Here is a 21503-nt window from a genome sequence, read left to right as displayed (position 1 = left end):
ACTTGGAACAAACATAGGCCTTATATAATTCTTTAAAATCATTAAAAAGTGCATAATACAACTACTATTCACATGTCCTTTTATTTATCTGAAAACAGGAAAAACCTAGCAACTCTAAGGAGTTGAACAGCATGTAAAGAATGATTTAAATATTACTAAAATGTAGGTCTAAATAGGTGACTTTAATGTAATTAATTTTCTTCTTTATTGGGTAAACTGTTGAACAGCCACCCCAAGAGAAGCCATCAGGACAAGTCTGTTCAAAAGAGGCTTCCAAGAGGCTGGGATAAGGCTTGGCCTTCAACTCTGGAATCACATAATTCCATTAGAATCTTAAAAGATAAATCATAAAAATTTGTAAACAAGGACTGAGCATAGAGAGCGCTCTGAAATGTGCCTGATTCTGCAGCCTGCATTTACAGTTCCGAGACATATCAGCTACTGAGCTACGAGCTTCCTTCACCTCAGCAAAGATGCTGAGCTGAATCTCCACAATTAAGACTTGTTTTCTCAGGAGTGAATAACTCTTTTCTCAGGAGTAAGTCTCTCCAAAATGTCCAGATGGCAATGTTACCTAAGTAACATTCTAGAATGATGCTAAATTTGCAAGGTGCCCACGGCAAGGGATATGTAGATAGACATCTGTGTTTCGATGATACTTCACCAACAGTTAGAATTATCAGCAATAATGAAAGAGGAAAAATAATGTTCCTTCACGGATATAGCTTATCACATCTCTAACTGATAATGTATTGCCATCCAGTTTTCACTAAATGAATATTCTAGATACAATGTGAACATCCCTGTATCTCTCACAAATTAGTGATGCCCTGTGAGGGCTCATGAAGCAATGCATGATAAAGTCAGATGAGAAATGCAAAGAGCTCAGTTATGATCACAAAGCTCCAGTGACTGATTTCAGACCTGTGAAACACATCTGACAGACAAGAACACAATAAGCACTCGAGCTGGACCACAGGAGGAGACTTTCTCAAAGAGCTAGAAATGTCCAGCCACACTTGGACTTGTTCAATATTTTATATAACACAATTTCTACATTCATGGTGTCTACATCTGCAGTCTAGAGCTCTACGATTTTTCAGTGTATTGGTTAACAACCATGTGACATTCTGGATTTGTAAACCCCAAATGTTTTTGCCACTGTATTACTTCATTTTATATATGTGTGTGTGTGTGTGTGTGTGTACCTATATATACATATGGAGATATTTCTCTGACTCAGAATGTATAAAATAAGACTGAAATTATTCATTACTGTAAGACAGGTGAAGAACTGAGCAACTGAGCCGCAGAATGGGTTGTGCAGGCTCACTAAAGCAATCCCTATAACCTAGGCAAACAGGGGAGCAATGGTGAAGTGGCAGCTGTCTGTTACAGCCCAGTGAATCCAGAACAGGCAGGCAGCAGAAGGTGGTTTGCACCTTGTAGGTACAACCACCAGAAACAAACAGGTCACCCTTGCTAGAAAGTGAACTGTCCAGATATGACCAGTTGCAAACATACATAATTTAAAATATGTACTTCTGCAGCTAGAAGCTATACCATGCATGCTCTAAGGCTTGCAAAGTGTCTCTAGTTGTTAATGGGCATAGCTGCAAAACAAAAGAGAAGACTTCTGCTTCCGCCAGCAGAGTTCCTCTATGTAAGAGACAGTTCTCTGGTACCTATTCTGTCAGGATACAGTTCCTTAGTGCCAGGGGAACAGGAAAGGATTAGACCTTAAGGAACCACACATAGCATCAGTCTGCCCTCAAGTGTAAATTTCCGAGATGTTCCAGCAGTCATTAACACAGAACTACTCCAATGCATAAACTAGTCTGTTCCATTCCTCTGACAGGTAATTTTCAAAAAACCTGAACCTCTGTGGGTATTTGAAGTTCAGTCCACTCTTGGAAGTAATATTAAATTTGTCTAGTTCAGAACAGTGTCTTCACTGCCCAATGATGTTTGAAGCAAGTTTAAAGATACTGTTACTGCAAATAGTTTATGAAATAATTGGCACAGGTCCACTCTTCTTTAGGTTTGCTTTCTGGTCTGACCTCCAGTTACTCAACACAGATTTATTTCTGTAACTGGATTTCTCTAGCAATTCCATTTCCCATCAAATAGAGCTCTTACACACACCATTAACAACAGAGGTCTAGTTATGTTGCATAAAGAAAGAAGTAAATTTATTGAACTGTGGTAACAAAAAGCATTCAGAGTACTTCTTCGGTCATTTTAGCATCTGTCTTAACTGAAGTCCCATTAATTCACAGCCTGTAATTCTTTTAATTTTCCTAATCCTTCTGCTGCTTGTGAACGGTTTTAGCATTCACCACAGTACCAGATTGTTAATGTCCCCATCTTTTCACTGTTTTCAATCCACCTCACCTACCAGATGCTTCAGAGGGTATTTCCAGTAACGGATTCCATCAGTATTGACTGTTGCCCACATCAAATATTTAATGTGCACTGTCAGATTTAATCATATGTTTGCTGGAACAAGATCCATTATTGTCTTTGTTTGTTATGCAAAAAGTCAGCTTAGTAAGGTTTCTCACTTCACATATTATTGAACCTTTTTGATGAACTGTGATGTTTGTAGCCTAAAAACTATAAGCTTTTAATTATTAAGAACTTGGAGAATTCTGAATGGTAAAAGATAAAAGCTCTTCAGTCAGCACTTTGGACTCTGACTTGCTCCAGCATCTCTTGCCTGACCTGTAGAGCATGTCTGAATACACAACAAATGGAAGCATCAATTCTTGTCTATGTAATACATGCACACGTACATACATACATAGAGAGAGATAGATCCCTGAAGCATGAGATGAACCAGTTTTGGCTTAGGCAATGTAGTGTGACAAATTTACACATGGACGTTTGCTTTAAATACTTTCTGAACAAATTAACCTCTATTGAGCTCCATCACCAGTATGTTGAAGTGCTTGTTATGATTGCATGTAGCCCTCTGGTGACTGTGTTGAGGGATAATAGCTTTCTACTGTGGGAAGAGATCTAGTGCCTAGGACTGATTCTTTCACGTGTTAGTTTTTTTTTGTTTTTTTTTTCTGAGCATGAAGTTTTGTTCATGTGACAGTATCTTAGCAACAGCAGACAGTCTGATTCAAGTAAGTTCACTGTTTCCTCCCTGGGAAATTAATACAATGATGACATCCCAGTTTAATCTTCTATTCCACTGCATTTTGGGATATAGAAGATCAATTTATTTACTGCTGTGCACTACAAAGCAACAGCTATGGGAGCATTCAGCACAGAAAGGGTCTGAATAATGTTGCTGTGATAGGGCAAGCAATCATTAAACCAGAAATACAGCGCTAGTACACATAGATCTGTCAGACTGGTAAATTTGCAGCCTAAGGTATTTAATGTCCTAAAATTAGGGACCAGCAAAACCAAGGTAACCTGCAACTTGATGAAATACAGCCCAGTATCTTAAAGTGCATATGCAAGAAACTAAAAGTTCCTGGAAATGATATATTACTTAGGCTACAGTGGAAGAGAAATAAACTCTGGGAGATTATACCTGTATAGTAGTAGGACTGCAGTCACATTTGGCAAAAAAATATATTTTAATTGTTTGGAAGACAGCATTCATATATGTATTTCCACATATTCTGAGCTTAAGCAAAGATTAGAAAGCAAGCATAAGGCTCCACCTCATTCTGACACTGATGGCTCATCCCTTCAAGGATATCTCTTACTGTGTGGAAAGTAACAGCTAAAGTTAAATGGGAGAATAATGAGTCTGTTTTAAATGCTTCAGTCAATCTAAATGTTTAGCATAAAAAAAAAAAAAAGTAAGAATTTAGTGGTATAGCTAGATAAGCTTGTCTTTACAGTACTACTTTAAAAAAAAAGTTTTTTCCATACCTCTTTGCCATCAGTATCCAAAAGTTCAAGGTTATGCTACAAAGTATGCATTGAGAGCCCAGTTCTGCAGCCCCTATTTACAAGAGAAGTCCTGAGGAAGATAGCTGAGTAGTATCCATGAGTGGCACTGGTCTTGTGTACACAAGATAGGCAAAAAAATCCCAGGTATTGATTCCAAGCTGACAGGTTCTTGTTCAAAGAGAAATGTGGTGTATAATGTCCTTTAATATCTGAACAGCACTGTCAGTCTCCATCTCCTCTTGTTCAGATTTTTCAGATACATCTAGAGTCTGGAGCCACACACTAGGTGGTACTCAGTTCCTAACACACCCTAACATTTTTGTGCAAGTTTCAACAACACGTCTCTGATGTCAGTGCAAGAACCCAGCTGGTTAGAGGTGTGCTGAGTATGCTCTAACCCACCACAGCAAGCTTGTAGGGAAACCTGAGCAACATCAGCCACATGAAAACTAGTCTCTCTCCTGAAATTATACAATGCACATTTCACAGCTCCCTGGCTGTTAATTTGCTTTGAAACTTAACATCTGCAAACGGTGATTGAAGAGCAATCACAAGAGGCCTTCCAAATGCACTGGTAACATTTTAAAACTGGAAATCTGAAAAATTCAATATGTTCTTGGCTGTAAGACCACACACTGAAGAAAGGATTATCAAGAGATGCAAAGTGTTTTAACAGGGGTGGTGGTATATAGATTTTAACTTTCAGAGAAGTGTCTTGCTCTCCAGAAAACATTCACTTTCGAGAAAAAAGGAGACAAAAGGTGTGTGTGTGGGGGGAGTCCTTACTACATTGGATTCAATGTGCTTGAGGCCTTGGCTCTCTAAATGCCTTGGAAGACTTTAAATTCATTCCAGAGAAACATGGTCATTAGCAGAAAATTAGTCAAATTTTGTTGCAGACAGTTATTCTTCGGAGTAGAAGTCAGACTAACATGAGGCGATTACAGAAAAATAACTAAGAACAGAGCAAAATAAGGAATACATTTTATGTAGAAGAAAATATTAAGAAAAAATATAAGAAAAAATATTTTTAATACACTTTTAAAGCTCTTCAATGTCAAAATACATGTATCAGTCAACAGTATGTTCTTCGCCTAACCAGGAAAAATTGTTTAAGGCATCAAATTTTAGTCTATCTAAAAACTATTCTTAATCTTACTCCTCACAAAAATGTAAATAATAAAAATCCATATCCCTATTCTAGAATATTTTGTGAGAATCATAACTATATGTAAAGATAAAAGGCCAGATTGCAATGTTCAAACAAAATATAGTTGTTCTGGAACAATTTTTTCACTAATATCTAAAGATACTTCGAAAAAACATCCACTTGATTGATGCAATCCCTGCAGGTAGTTCTACTCTGCTTAACAGAATATTGTATTCGAATGTATAAATGTGCTTTTTCATGGGCATGAGAACATTCCCTCACATCTGAAAGCACATTTTTTCCTTCTGTGGTGAATGAGAGCCTGAGTTTGTGCCGCTCCTACCCTTAGTCTACTATTTCTAAAAATCTTCATGGAACATGTTCACATTCAGAAACAACAAAGGCAGGCAGCCAGCAGTTTGACTCCTTGAGGCAAAGGACAGATAAACAAGAACCCCTTTGTTTATACACATTTCACTGATGTGAAGATACCATGATAGTTCACAGTTTTCTTTTAGAAATGGGGAGCAAGGCACTGCTTACCCTATACTAGTAAAAAACAGAAGGACACCATTCTTAACAGACCTCCATAATTAGGCATGTATTACAATAACAATACTAGTACAAGCAGAAGGAGGGCATTTTTAACAGAGTGGCTGTTACATACTTAGGAATGTTTCAGCAAAATGTTTGTCACAACTTCTAATATCTACAGAGACAAAAAGTTTCCCGTAAATACTTGTGAGCAGTATGCACTGATACTTCACACTCTTCATCCTTCAGCTAACATCCTTCTCTCTTACAACTACTCCTTTTCATCTGCCTAGTCTTACACCTAGAAAAGTATTAAAAGGACAAACCAGCAATTATTCTTTCAGTTATGTCTTCCTGGGTAGTCTTTAAATTTCATCTGTAATCTCCTAACTTTCCTAATTAAAGTCATAAAACTTTATGATTTAAAAATTAATCAAATAAAATAAATTTAAAAATTAAATATTCTAATCAGGAACATGTTAGAAAAATAGTCAGAGATAAACATAAATATTTCACAGAGTCAGGACCAAAACTAGCATTATTAATATTTTTAACATGGAAAAACAGTGGGGTCTTGATTAGGGGAGTCAGAAGATAAGAAACAAGATACAGATGTGGCTGAAGAGTATAGCCAAAAGTAACTACTTACCATGGGTTTTGAAAAAAGAATTATAATGTGATTAAGCTCACGATCATTTAATCTCCCTTCTTCCTTTGTAAATATACCTTTGTAACTCTTTATAATGAGTATGAAATCCATTGTGTAATACAGAGAATGGAACTTTCAGAGCCTCTTCTTTAACCATTAACTGGATCTCTGTAACACTGATCAATCCACATGAAAACCAATGGGCAATGACAGAGCTGAGGAGAATCACAGAATCGTCTAGGTTGGAAAAGACCTGGAAGATCATCCAGTCCAACCATTAACCTCACACTGACAGTTCCCAACTACACCATATCCCTCAGTGCTATGTCAGCCCGACTCTTGAACACCTCCAGGGATGGGGACTCCACCACCTCCCTGGGCAGCCCATTCCAACGCCCAACAACCCGTTCTGGAAAGAAATGCTTCCTAATATTCAGTCTAAACCTTCCCTGACACAACTTGAGGCCATTCCCTCTTGTCCTATCACTTGCTACTTGGTTAAAGGGACTCATCCCCAGCTCTCTGCACCCTCCTTTCAGGTAGCTGTAGATGGCGATGAGGTCTCCCCTCAGCCTCCTCTTCTCCAGACTAAACACCCCCAGTTCCCTCAGCCGCTCCCCGTACGACCTGTGCTCCAGACCCTGCACCAGCTCCGTTGCCCTTCTCTGGACCCGCTCGAGTCATTCAATGTCCTTTTTGTAGTGAGGGGCCCAAAACTGAACGCAGGAATCGAGGGGCGGCCTCACCAGTGGCGAGTACAGGAGTCAGATCCCTTCCCTGTCCCTGCTGGCCACGCTATTGCTGACACAAGCCAGGATGCCATTGGCCTTCTTGGCCCCCTGGGCACACGTCTATGTGATGCAGTAGGTCACTCACTGTCTCTTCCCAGAATGCAGGGGGAAGTCGTTCTCCCAGTCTCTGTCTTGTGGCTGAGGAGGCTGGATTCCCTCAATACAGCTACTCTTGTTATTAAAGACTGAGGCAAAGAAAGCATTAAACACCTCAGCTATTTCCTCATCAATTTTTACCATGTTTCCTCCCACATCTAGCAGGGAATGGAGGCTCTACCTGGTTTTTCTTTTGCTGTTGACATACTTATAGAAACACTTCTTGTTATCCTTGATTGCTGAAGTCAGATTAATTTCTAGCTGGGCTTTAGACCTCCTGATCTCCACCCAGCATCTTTGTAATCATTGTGAGTGGCTAGCCCCTTCCACCAAAAGCTGTAAATTCTCCTTTTCTCCCTGAGTTGCAGCCAAAGCTCCCTGTTTACCCAGGGTGGCCTTCTCTGGCACCAGCTTCTCTTACAGCACCTGAGGGCCACCTGCTCCTGAGCCATTAAGACTTTCTTTGTAAAGAGCCCGCAGCCTTCCTGGGCCCCTATACCCTTCAGGACTGTCTCCCAAGGGATCCTGTCAAGCAGGTGCCCAAACAACACAAAGTCAGCTCTTTGGAAGTCCAGGGTGTCAGTTCTGCTGCCCCCTCTCCTGGCCTCTCTAAGAATAGAGAACTCTATTATTTCATGATTGCTATGCTCTAGTTGGCCTCCAACCGCCACATCTTCCACAAATGCTTCTCTTTTCACAAGGAGGAGAACCAGCAGGGCACCTTCTCTGGTTGGTTTACTCACCAGCTGTGCCAGGAAGTTGTCTCCCACACATTCCAGGAATCTCCGGGACTGGTCCCATTCTGCCATGTTGTATTACCAGCAGATGTCTGGGAAGTTAAAGTCTCCCACAAGAACAAGGGCAAGCAATCGTGAGATTTCTCCTAAATGCCTATAGAATATTTCATCCACCTCTCTGTCCGGGGTAGGTGGCCTATAGTAGACTTTCACTACAACATCTGCCCTGTTAGCCTTCCCCCTGATTCTAACGCAAAGACTCCACCCTGTCTTCATACACTTGTACTCAAAGCAATCATAACAGTCGCTGACCTACAGTGCCACCCCACCCCCTATCCTTCATTGTCTGTCCCTCCTAAAGAGCTTGTAGTCATGAAATGGCACACTCCAGTCATGGGAGACATCCCACCATGTTTCTGTAATAGCCACTACATCATAATTTTCTTGTTTCATCATGACTTCAAGCTCCTCCTGTTTGTTACCCATGCTGTGTGCATTGGTATACATGCACTTCAGATGTGCTGGTGTTCTGCCGCCTTCCTCCTTCAAATGTGGTTTAAAGCTCTGTCTATGAGCCCAGCTAACTCCTGCCCCAAGATCCTTTTCCCCATCTGGGACAGGTGCATCCCATCTCATATCTAATGCCAAAAGGTCTGGTGCCCTGTATACCAACCCATGACTGAAAAATTCGAAGCCCTGACAGTAACAACAGTCTTGGAGCCACAAGTTCATCTGTTGAGTTCTGTATTCTTCTTCATCCATCCCTCCAACTGAAGGGATGGAGGAGAACACAATTTATGCCCCCGACCCCTTAATCAGTTTCCCCAAGGACCTGAAATCTCTCTTCATTGCTTTAGGACTTTTCCTGGTAATGTCGTCACTACCTACCTGAAAAACCAGGAGAGGGTAGTAGTCCTTGGGTCTCACTAGAGTGGGGAGTTTTGCCATGAGGTCTTTGACGCGGTCCCCAGGGAGGCAGCAGACTTTCCTATGGAGTGGGTCTGGTCTGCATATTGGACCTTTGACACCCCTCAGAATGGAGTCACCCACTACAATGACTCTTCTGGGGTTCTTCTTAGAACTGGTTTTAATGCCTAGTCTAGAATGACCCAGCCTTGGTGGACCTTGGTCTTCCTCCTTGTTTGTCTCATTTTCTTCCTCCTTCTCTTCTTCGTTCAAAAGTTCCAGGGCCTCGAATCTATTGTGAAGGGGCACCATGGAGGGTGAGGGAGGTGGGGAGAGGATTTTCCTGCCTTCCTGAGCAGGGACCCGTTTCCAGCCTCCCCCATCTCTTAGGTCCCCTCCTTCTGCCTGGTAGCAAGAGGATGAGGGATTGTCTGCCTCTTTTGGAGCCTCCATTTGCTCCTGTTGCTTCATGGGTGCCAAGGTGCTACTCCACCAATCAATTTCCCTTTTACCCTCCCTAATACTTCTTCATCTTTTGACCTCTTCTTTGAGTTCTGCCACCAGGCTGAGCAGGTCACCCAGATGATCGGTCGCAGCGCACACAGGTGCTGTCCCTGCTGCCCTCCAGCAGGATTGTCAGGCCCAGGCAATCCCTGCAGCCCAAGACCTGGACCGCTGCATGTTTGCGTGGCAGCTCTGTCTGGGTCGCCACGTTCTTTCTGGTGGTGGTTTTGTCATGAGTGGAGACCATGGTTCAGTCCCTCATGGAGGACAATAAGATGAAACTCGCTCAGGTAAGTTCTAGACCCAGATGGACTGTGAACTGCTGCGCAAACTGACGCGCCACAACCTTCTGATGCGCCACGTCCTGTTTGCCTGCCCTGTTTGCCGTGCTCCTGGTTGCTCACATTCCCTGGGGGCATGCTGTGTAATCAGGTCTTCTGCAGGGAATATGGACTGGTATTTCTGATATGGCACTGCATATAAAGTCAAAGACATCCATTTGATGACAGTCACATATTACCACATAATGCCCTGTCAGCTGTCCATGAAAACAGAGTGAAATCCAAACCAAGGTACCAGCTCTGGATACTGAGCTGCTAGACACCTAGACCTACAGCAGCAATTCTAGTTCATAATTGCTGTAAGTCCTGTGGGTCATTTGCACTGGAAAACTTGATTACTATAGATCTGGGGCCATCTCACATGAAGGCGTACTCCAAACTACATGGAACCAGAACAGAGACCTTTGCTAGTGAAGGCAGAATATTCACTCAACCACTGTGTAAAAGACACTTCACACATAACTAGTAAATGAGCAAGAAACAACAGACATTTCACATGCTAAAGAAATCTTTAGGATGAGTAAAGAGACCAGCCAGTAGCCATCACACCTATTGCTCTTGGCAAGTTGAGAATGAAATGCTGGCATTTCCCCTTTGAAAAGTATGTGGTGCACAAGCACCAGCTTCAGTCTGCAAACAAGTCTTCGTGTTTCTCCTGGCATTAGCCAGCGTGTGAGCTGGACCTCCAGCCTACCTCAGCAGTCATGTTAAGAAAACTAGAGTCAGTGATGTCATCATGCCAGTTCCTCTCTCGCTCCTTCTCAGATATTGTCATTTTGGAATGTGGACTTCTGTTTGCTGCACTACATGATTTACACTGGCTGTCCTCACACTGCCTGAATCCTCCTTGTGCCTGAATTCCCTTATCTGGTGAGCCAGTGTTTGTTCCAGACTTAAGCCAATTGCAAGTAACGTAGAGGCTGTGTGAAGACCTGGAGACCATGCACTCAAATGCAGAGCTGATGTCTGTGCTAACCTGGTACATCTAATTTGAGAGTGATGCCAGACCATTTAGGAAGTGGAATTCAGGCTCAGGAAATAATTAAATCCATTGTCAATATTTAGAATAAATATTCTGTATAATAGGGGCAGAATTGCTCATAGAAAAAGTTATCAATAGAATAGAAACTGCTGTACACAAACTATACATCATTGGATCAGTTTAATAAAATAGTTATGTTTAAGTCATTGTTACTTACATAAAAGTGAAAAGAACAAAATTTTCTCAGTTGGCAAGCTAGTACCTGTAGAAACATCACCTCCCCCAAACAGTCTCACAATGCTCTCATTAATTTTCACAGAACACAAGAATGGAAATTGCATAATATTGATTCAGCTACTTCTTGAACAGGAAGGCAATTCTTTCTTAAAAAGAAGATCCTCTCACATAAAATTCTGTTCCCAACCACTCTGGTGCTACTTTCCAATTGGCAGAATAGCAGCAGCAGCGTAAAGATGGAAGCTACAAGATATTCAAAGGAGCCAGAGGAAATACAGTGTGCATTTTTCATCAAATCTCATCACCAGCTGGCTGTCTATTGTCTCTAGGCACATGGAAATTCAAGGTGAGCACAGACTGGTATACAGAAGCCAAAGTAAGCAATTTTGTGCAGGCTAGTTTAACATTCCTACACTTTAACGTTCTCATTAAAGCCAAGACTATCAAGTTTATTACTCAGTTAAGAACAGTCTACAGAATAAAAAACATAAACCTTAGAAGTAGTAGATGGCATATTAACTGCTATACTACTATCCCTATCTACAGTCTCATGCAATATGGTTAGGTTTTGTACTAGTGGAAACTCCGGATTGTAAATTACTTAATTTTAATTGATGTATACAGGATAGACACTTGTCCTCAGCTTTTGACTAAGAACGTATATAAAAATGAACACCTTCTACTTACTACTTTTGCATGTAATTGTTCTGTAATGTTCACTACTAGATCATTCATTGGATGATGGTTACCGAGATCAGTGAAACTGAGTAAGTATCAGAAACCTCTGTATAACCCCAAAGCAACCTAGTAAGGTCTCCATTTCAGTATCCTCTAAATCCTAAAGCTAGACTATTGCCAGTTAAAGGTTATAGGTTATGAAAGTTCGTAAGTATTAAAAGTATTACAGTATTAAGTATTGAAAGTTGAGAGTAATTTTGAAACAACTACCATAAAATCATAAACTTTTCAACAGTGTCCTCCACAGCAAAGGTAAAAATATTCACTTTATTTCAGCATTCATCATCCAAATAAAGTCAACACCTCAGTATACCAGAGTAAACCTCCCTGAAGCTGGTGGTAAAAAAAAAAAAAAAAAAAAAAAAAAAAAAGGCCAGAGTAGAGTAGAGAACCCAAAGTAATGCTCACTGCCACAAACTAGAGATGTGTCAGGTAATAACAGAGTTTGTCCAAGCTCCTCAACTTTCAAAGTAATATTTTCCCTAAATTCTTGTATTATCCCTTCATAAAAACTTCCTAGGCAAAGTTTGTTGGGAGGCATTCAGACAGCAAACTCTCCCCTTTTCTCCAGAGGAGCACTGTGCTGACTCTGTGTGTGTGGTGGGTGTTTTGGTAGCAGGGGAGGGAGCTACGGTCGTGGTCCTTGTGAGAAGCTTCTCCAACTCCCCCAGCTCCCAGTCAGACCTCCCTCTGGCCAAGGCTGAGCGAATTAGCGATGGTGGCTGCATCTCTGTGATAACGTATTTAAGAAGGGGAATGTGGGAGGAGGAGTTGAAGTTGTGAGGAGGAGTTGTGAGGAGGACATCTGTGTGAACCCCGAGGTCAGTGGAAGAAAGCAGAAAGGGGAGAGGTGCGCTGGAGCAGAGACTCCCCTGCAGCCTGTGGTGAGAGGGCAGGTTGTCCCCCTGCAGCCCATGGAGGTCCACGGTGGAGCAGATGCCCACCTGCAGCTAGGGGAGGACACCACACCAGAGCAGGTGGCTGCACCTGAAAAAGGCTGGGACTCTGTGGGGAGAAGAAGTCCCCACCATTGTAGTTTGGTGCTGGGAGGATTGTAACACATGGGAGCGACCCAGGTCAGAGCAGCTACGGAAACACTGCGCCCTGTGGGAGGGACTCACATCAGAGAAAGTTTCTGGAGGACTGTCTCCCATGAGAGGGGAGCCATGATGGAGCAGGAGAAGAATGTGAGGATCTCCCCCCCTCCCCGAGGAGGAAGAAGCGGCAGGACTGATCATAACCCCCCATTCCATGTCCCCTGCGCCGCTGGAGGAAGGAGGTAGCGAATTCAGGAGCAAAGCTGAGCTTGGGAAGAAGGGAGGTGTGGGGGGAAGGTGCTTTTAATATCTGGTAATGCTTCTCACTGTCCTACTCTGATAAGTGTTGTTGCTGTTGTTAGTGTCTGAATTAAGTTTATGTTCTCTTTCCTTCCCCTAATGAGTCTGTCTTTTGCTTGTGACCATAAGGGGTGAATCTGTCCTCCCTGTCCGCATCTTGATTCCTGAGACATTGTATTTGTTTCCTCCTTCCCTTCATCTCCTTCCTGAGGGGTGAATGGGGGAGTGAGTGGCTGTGTGAGTGCTCAGCTGCTCTCTGGGCTCAAACTATGACAAGCATCCACAACCAGGAGGCACTTGCCACTGGTGTGTTTGTTTCTGATCAACTGCAAAGCACAAGTATTCTGAAACCAGATGTTAATTTTGAGAGCTGAGGCCAGGAGTTCTGAACTAGCCTAGACCTCAAGACTGCTTTCTTCAAATGGATTAGCAGTGGGAAGACCTGGGGCTTATTTTTTCCTTTTGAGTTAATCACCCTCAGATGTTCAAAGAGAACTGGCACTTTTAATAAGGGTATTTGTACTCTTTTGTAAAGGTATTTTGGAGCTACAATAGGAAGCGCAGGAGGCAGTTTTACAACACAGGACTTTGGAAACAATACTTAGGAGCCTTAAAGTGTTCTTTGACCCTCACTTCCAGCCCATGGCATGACATCCAATTCCTCAGAACGTAGCAACAATCAGCAAAAAATCAGTTTTGCCATCCCAAAGAGCAGTGTAACACTCAATCTCCATTCCATGCCCGACACCTTCTGTTTGTTTTGCCAGGTTAGTTTTCAAATGAATGAGTTCCCTGACCCAGCTCCCCGTGTGGCTTCACTTACACTAGTCTGCACAGAAATGGCAGAAACACACAGTTGGGAACATCTTGTTGTGGGGAGAGCAGGCGGGTTTGGGCTTGCACCCAGTTAAAGAGCTCAGGTGGGCAGTGCCACACAGGGACATAAAACTGCTTTAACTCTGGCTCAGTTCACTGTCCCAGTTTGCAGGAGAGCTCCATGAATAGCTGTGCTGGTACAACTTGGGGAAGAAGAATGCGGGGCCAGAAATGAGCAGTTGTGGGTGGAAACTGAGGAGAAAAAATGGCCTTCGGCTGCGATTGCCACAGAACTCTGAGCAACTGATAGTATTCAGTGTCATTTCTGAGGCTTTCTAAAGTGCTGGAAGCAAGAGAATATGCTATCTTGTTTTGGGTGGACAGGAAATCTGTGAATAAACGTGACAGTTTTGAGAGGTGCCTCTGTAAACCAGCGCAGTGTTAAAATGAAGTTCTGCCTAGCTGAGGGATTTTACCACCACAATCCTTTCTTGAAGACTCTGTTAGAATCCATCAGCAATCAAACCTCTCAGGCGATATAAAATAGACTTTTAAAGAAGACTCTCCACAAAACTGCGAAATATGATATTTCACTGCCTTGTACTTATATAGTCATCTATTCCTTTCTAAATGGAATGGGTATTTCACTCTAATGGATATTTCCAATTCATATGTAAATGCTGTTCTAATTTGATAGCATTTTTACTCACTTTACAGACTTGAAGATTTTGTTTGCACTGAAGACCAGAAATTACTGTCAGGTCATTAATATCATCTTTTTATCTTGGACCCCTAAACTTTAGTCTATGCTAAGGTAAGTAATTTATTTGATCGAAATGTGGATTGTGCTTAACAGCTGCCACAAACTTCAATATTCATAAAGTTCAGTGTCTTCCCCACTCCTTTATCATTATCAGAGCAGTTTCCTTACTGTCACCAGCATATTTTTCTGTTTTTCCTGATTTTTGCAACAACTCTTTCTCAGACTGCTATGCACAGCTTCAATGCACTTCGCCTGTGCTGGAGTGCTGGGCATTTCCTAAGCTGAAATGCCAGTGCACTGTGGTTCAGATCCTCCACAGTCTTGGCGTTCAGTTACAAGTAAAATCACATTTAACTCTCAAGCTGTTTACAAACCAAACAAAAGGATTTCTCTGTACAGCATCCAAAACCAACAAGCTACAAGTGCTTAAGTTTTTGCACCAAGATTAAATATAAAAATAAAATCTCTCTCTTCATATTTCCTGTGGTTGCAGTGTTCTGCATACCATACAGCTTAGGCTGTATCTACAGAGCCTCTTTTTATGCATCACATAAGCTTTACAAATAAATCTTGATCTTCTAATCCTCTAGGGGTTCCACACAAATTCAGCCTTTTCCCCTCTAAACTTCTTAATTTCTTACTTATTCAGAAGATGTTTCTACACTTCAGTTCTTACAGACTCTTTCATTTCCTTAGAGATGTAATAATTTTTTTTGCAGAATAGCTGTCAATCTCTGTACCTAACTGGCCTATTAACGAATCTATGACTCATCAAGAGAGTAAAATTCTATCCTTTCCCATTATCCTAAACCTGGTTTGACTGTACCTGTAAGATGACATAAGGTCTGAAGGAGCATGTTAAAAATTTCAGTCAGGTGAGCACTGATCTGATTCATAAGCACTGTGTCCATTAAAATTTGTTCCAAACACTCTGGCAAACCAGTTTTGTATCAGATCAAGCAGCAGGTACCTATATCCCCAGACCACCCGCAGGTCTTGTCAGGTGCCTTCTCATTCCCTTCCCACTCCCTGACTCCTAAGCTTACGGGACCTGGCTGCAGCTGCTCTTCCACAAACGCAGGTTTGGACTATGTTCTCTCTGTCTGGAGCTTTACCATAGTCAGCTCCCTCTCTTTGTCACACTTCGCATCTGACAATTCACCTTGGATGCCCTCTCTTGGACTGGGCTCTTCTGCTTTCCTTTAGGCCTTTTCCTGAATCACAGGTATTGCATTTAATAATCTTGGCATTGCCACTAAGCCAGAACCAAGCCCCATTACAGAGCCAGACTTGCCATAAGCTACATTCCCAGGATGCAACTCAGTGCACTATGCTCATGGGAGCGAGCAGGCAGGAGGGCAAAACTATGTCTCCTGGCAATCAGTGAGGAGCTTTGCTGAATTGCTGCTGGCTGAACATCTCGGTATCAGTGCTAAGCAGACCTGGAGCAATGCAGGAGGCAGGGTCTGAACAGCACATACCCAGGGAGCATGAATGCCCCTGATAACTCTAGTTCTGGCAGTGTGACCTGCTGCAAGTTGCAGGAGCTGGATCCTATCCTGGTGAGGAACAGACATAATTCTCACATGCACTGCAGATTATGGCCCCTTCCCATATTTGGATTTGGATCCATTTCTTCTCCACTAAGGAAAAGGAAACATCCGTAGCCAAAGGACTACACTGCTAAGAGGAGAAAACCTTTGAGAAAAGCTGGGCTACAGGTACCTAGGGACTCTTCAGTTCCTACAGGACATCAAGACAGATCCAGGATCAAGACCAGATAAAAAATTAATTGTGTGGGACCTTTCCTGACATAGTTATTTTCCCTTCTTCTCTTCTGTAGATGCAGCCAGGCCTTAGGCATTTAACCAACAGAATGACCTAACACAACCACCACACCTCCACCTTCAGCAGTGCCCAGGGCTGTTGCCTTCTCCATGCACCAGACTGCAGCTGGTCCCACGCTTTTAACAACTGTTCCACTTAACCTGTACCACATACACTTTGGCATGGGTGCTGATAGTTGACATTTTGTTGCCAACTATGAAAAACTGAGCTCCGATGCCCAGAGACAGAGGTAAAGGTATAGCCTGTCTGTTCCACAGGACACCATGCCGGATAAAATTGAGCAGGATTTCACAAAGCCTGCCTCTCTCAGTGAGTTCCAAAATTGCCTCAAGAATGCCTAATACTCCAGGTGGTGAATCCACAGCAGTGTGAGGGCAGGGAAGGCATTGCAGTAGTGCTGAGAAGAAATGGAGAAGTGGATTTTCATGTTCTTATCAGTGGTGGGTTGTTCTATGGCAGCCATGGGAAGTCATGCGATGAATACACAATTTTTGTTTCTTACAAATAAACATAAAGTTGGTCTGGGAAGGTGAACAGATACCAAAAGTCATCTAACTAGGGCTCTGCAGCAGCCATGGAGTCCTGTACATCTCTTATTACTTCACTGTTGTCTTCTACACTACACATGCAGCCTCTACAGTGGGAGCTTTACAATGTAAAACCTCTAAGCACTCACTTCATGCTCTGGTTGAGTGGATAGTAAAAAGCATTAGCCCACCTCTGTTTGGGGTACACTCTAAAATAGAAACATTCATCCATTTTCTTTGCCCTGTTTAGTTCTCCTTCATGCTTCACACATCTTGTAGTAGTATTCTTTTATTTTACATACTAATTTAAATAAAGCCCTTAAAAAATATCCTTGAGTTCAGTATGTCTCTGCACAACCCTCCCAGGGCAGAGCTGGCCAGGATATAAAAAAGAGCTAGCTATAACTGGGACCACTGCTGCAAACAAAATTGGCTGAGGTGGCGTTACAAGCAAAATTACCAGGCGAACAGGAAATATGAGGAGAAAAGAAAAGGAAAGAGGGAAGAACCCAATTGCACTAACACACACACACACGCACACACACACACACTGCACTAATCAAATGCTCAATGCAAGGGAAAGCTACTCCACACTACAAACCACTTTATACTCAATAGGAAGTATGGGCCTCCCTCATGGACTACCTTCCCAGCACTGACAGGCAAGTGAAGTGGCTGCAGCTGGTGCTGGCACTTGACAGCAGGTTCCCCTCAGGTACTTTGGTCCCATCCGACAGCCATCTGCTCTTTCTTGGCCTCTCAGAAGCACAGACACAGCAGATCTTTTTCATGCACTGCAGATCAAACTCAGCTCTGACCCTGAGGGACTCCCGGTCTTTTCCACAGACACACTGCAGCTGCAGACACAAAAGCCCAGCATTCAGGGAGGTTGCCTGTGAGTGGCTTCATAAACCATCAGGGTTAGGCAGGAGTCACAGAGAAACAACCAGCAACACAGCACTTCTGTTGCTGTTGACAGACCCTGTTAACCTGCTCGCATGGCTGGAGCTATGAAAGGTGTGGGCATCACCTGCTTTTCCACGAGTCAGCACTGACACTGGCAAAGCAGCTGTGGCAATATATTACACTGTAAAGTACTGTTTACAAAAGTCTGCTAGCCTGGACAGGGATGGAAGCTCACTTAGTTTATACATTCTTGCCCCAGATTCTACAAGTCAGAGACACCAAACTCCCTGTGCTCTGGCATACTCCTCACACAGCCACAGCACAAACAGGGGACTTGTGTATGGCCACGACTCTCTCCTCTCCAGCACTGACTTCCCTGGCAACAGTCAGAGGTTACCAGTACCTACACAGCCCTCCTCAGTGTCCTCCCCGTGGATCCCCATCTGGTGCTCAGGACATCTCTGTTAATGCCTTTTCCCTACTTAACTTCATCTGTCAACCTCCCGAACTCAAAGTACAACCCTTCTGCCAAGATCACCACCACTCATCTTCTGAATGTTGCAGTGAACAGCACAAACACTGCTCTTGTAAGTTCAGAGAGGGAGTCAGACAGCAATACTGCATGGCCTCTCTGCCATGCACAGCCTCTGCTAGATGAACCTAACAAAGTAATGCATTACACTCCCAGCACACTGCAACCCATTTGAGAAGTTCTGTCAAGCCCTTCCACAGCGACTGTTTCTGTGGGAAGCTAAAGGGGCACATGACTTTCAGCACATCAGACTGTTTGGGTCCTCAAGGTCAGGGCTGCCTTAACATAAAGCTGACTCCTAAGGTGGCAGCTGACACAGATCCAATAGGGATGTATGGAACATCAGATTTGCATCTTCAGCTTCAATCTAGGTTGGGGCACCTTTTTTTCACTCCGTTAAGGATCAGTTCACTATTAGAGATGGATGTGAAGTGCTAAGGCTTGGACAACCGGCCCAAGACAGAGTTGACCTATAGATGAATCCTGTATATTTTATAGATGATAACCATTGTACTAGTAGGTATTGTACTAAAAATGTTTATCTTGAATATATATATACACTTATCTTTCCTTGTGTACAGGCAAGATAACAGGGTCACAGAGACAGCTGTCTGGCCCTGTGACCTGGTGTGTGACCTTGCTCATAAATCAATTAGATAAGCTGGGAAACTCCCTTAGTTTCTCCCCTGAGCCCTGGTCAGGCTCTGGGAGAATCTAATGTGAGAATGGAACCAGATATTTCCACTTAAAACAAAGGTACTAGCTACTCTGCTTGTTGATTTTTAGGTATATAAGGCTGGAATGGCTCACAGCGACTTTGGAAGCCTCACCTATGGGTGGACTCACCGCGTAGGACTTCCCACTTTCAGGGAAAGGTTCTCCAAATCCTCACCGTAACCGGGGCTCCCCACCAACTGCGGATCTGGATGATGGTAACATATGCAAGTGGTGATGTATTTTTCATAATCACTATTCTCTCAGGTAGTAATGACATTACCCTGTATTTTCCTATTTGTTTAAGTGCACTGTTCTGTCTTTTTTTACTGTATGTTTTCTGTATTATCCTGTTACATTATTAAGTAAAATACACCTGCTCTTTTCACTCTGGTGTCTGAGTTTAATTGGTATCCCTAATTAGCAAAACAGTATGTAAATTTCATGTCAATGTGGTTTTATTTGGGCAAAATTATTTTTTTCCAAACATATCAAATTATTTGGCCCACAATTAGTTAAAGTGCCCAAAAGGATCATTTTATATTTTCAGAAGGAATATTTCCATTAGATTTTTACCTCACCCCTCACGTAAAGGGATAAATCTTCTTTTGCCAAGAATGAATGGAAACAACATTTTTTTCTTCCAAGTTTATTTTATTTTGTGCCTACATCATGATCTCTGGAAACGCAGCTTACAGGTTGAAGCCATAAAGAAAACCTTGCCTAAAATCCCTTTATGCCATCTGCCTGGAGCACTTTGGAAAGATCTCTGTAGTGTTCTGGAGCACAGCTGAAGTCAACAGCACCCTGGATAAACACAAGGAACCCATTCTAGGCATCTTGGGAAAACAGTATGGGAGGTACCAGACTGAGATCTTTAAAAATTATATTGGTCATTAAAGAATAAGATTGTTACAGATGCCAGCATATTGTCTATTAGTTATGTGATAGCATTCAGCAACGAACACTGTTTATTCTGAAACCTGGCACAGATGGTACATAAAGTATCACTGAAATAAAGAGCCCTCTGTGCACTATCCTCTTCACAGTTTACGTTACTGTTAAATATTTACTGTCTATATTTACTGCAGGCATAGAAATGTTAGCAGCAAGTAATAAATCCATTATTTTTCCTATGCCTCTGTAAGGTCTTTGCAAACTTCAGCAGGACAAAAAGCCTAGTATTCTACTTTCTTTCCATTAAGTAAAAAAACAGTTCAGAAAGTTGCAGGTTTTCTTCCTTGAGTTTCCTCTACCGGTAGTTTAAAATTCCCGTTTACTACACACACATAAACTGTCACTGGTAGCATCAGGCAGCACAACTTTTGATTACTTTGTCCAGTACTTTTCAAAAGGGGACACATTAAAAAAGTGCCTTAAAAAGAATGGGAAGCTGGAAAAGGTGGACATTCCAATTGTTGCCTAATAGCATATAAAGTTAAATCCCAGCAGAGCTAAGAGAAGAGTAAAATCCATTCCATTTCAAATGGAATGCTTTCTCTTCCTACAGTCCTTTCATTTTCAGTCCCTGCACAGACAGGTACACTTCAGAAAGGGTGTGATCCTGTAGGACACTTGGTATGTAAACATGTAATTGAAGATGCCATTAAAATGGAAATGCAGAGATGATGTGACAGCTTCAGCTTGCAAGGCCAAACTTAATTTTGGTCTTTCCTTGTTTTCACATTCTCGATTACACAAGTTTAACACTCAGAAAAAAAGAAAACCAAACCAAACCAAAAAAAAACCCCAACCCATAAGATCCCAGGAAAATAGTTATAAATTGCATGATCCCTAGTAATTACTTCTTTGCAGAGTCACTACCAAGGGTCTGTTTTTAAACCCTATCATCAGAAAAGAATACTGTTTGAATAAAAGAACATGTAATAAATTAAAACACTGCTGAATTAATATAATTCTTTTGGTTTTGGTATAACTTACTCAAAAGTACTAGAGAGAATTAGAAAAGAGAGCAGAAAAAAAAAAAAATCGGTCTGTTCCTATCTCCACCCCAGATGTCCACCCTGCAGTTTCACACTCCCCCAAACCAACTGAGGTGCAAAGAAAAAGTATAAATTAAGACAGGTAGGCCTTTAGCACATCCCTTGGCTGAGAAAACGGTTGGATTTATTTCGTTTTACTGAATGAAAGGATTTCTTAACCTCGAGCCCCTTTCCTGCAGCACAAGGTCCCAAAGCTCCCTAACCAGTATGCGAAAGAGACGAGGCTCGGCACTGACGCTCAGCCCCGCTAGCAGCACAGCTTCAGAAATTACGCGGCGCATTATGCAAACGGCCATTTCCAAGAGAAAGCTCCTGCCCGGCGCCCTCCGGCTCCCGCCACACACCCTGCGGCAGCGGGCGCTGCCAGGCGCGGGCAGCTCCATCGGCCCCGGGGCGCGGAAGGAGAGGAATCAGAAAGCCACCCCAAAGCACCCGCTCCAGGAGCGCGAGGGCCCCCAGAGATGCCCACGGTAG

General features: G+C 42.6%; 1 long non-coding RNA gene across 1 annotated transcript in view; it reads right to left on the bottom strand.

The window, feature by feature from the left end:
* LOC113476953 overlaps nucleotides 1-19277 on the bottom strand; it is a 29362-nt gene extending 10085 nt beyond the window's left edge. Inside the window, exons 1-2 of the long non-coding RNA XR_003397808.1 lie at nucleotides 18892-19277; nucleotides 9555-9566 (exon numbers count right to left, since the gene is read on the bottom strand). This is a non-coding gene — a long non-coding RNA (uncharacterized LOC113476953). The remainder of the gene's footprint in view (nucleotides 1-9554; nucleotides 9567-18891) is intronic.
* Nucleotides 19278-21503: the final 2226 nt, after the last annotated feature.

This window comes from Athene cunicularia (assembly GCF_003259725.1).
Source record: "Athene cunicularia isolate RWA chromosome 2 unlocalized genomic scaffold, athCun1 chr2_part1, whole genome shotgun sequence".
NCBI classification, from domain to species: domain Eukaryota; kingdom Metazoa; phylum Chordata; class Aves; order Strigiformes; family Strigidae; genus Athene; species Athene cunicularia.
Note: the sequence above shows the minus strand (reverse complement) of the source record. Positions and strands in the feature narration are given on the sequence as shown.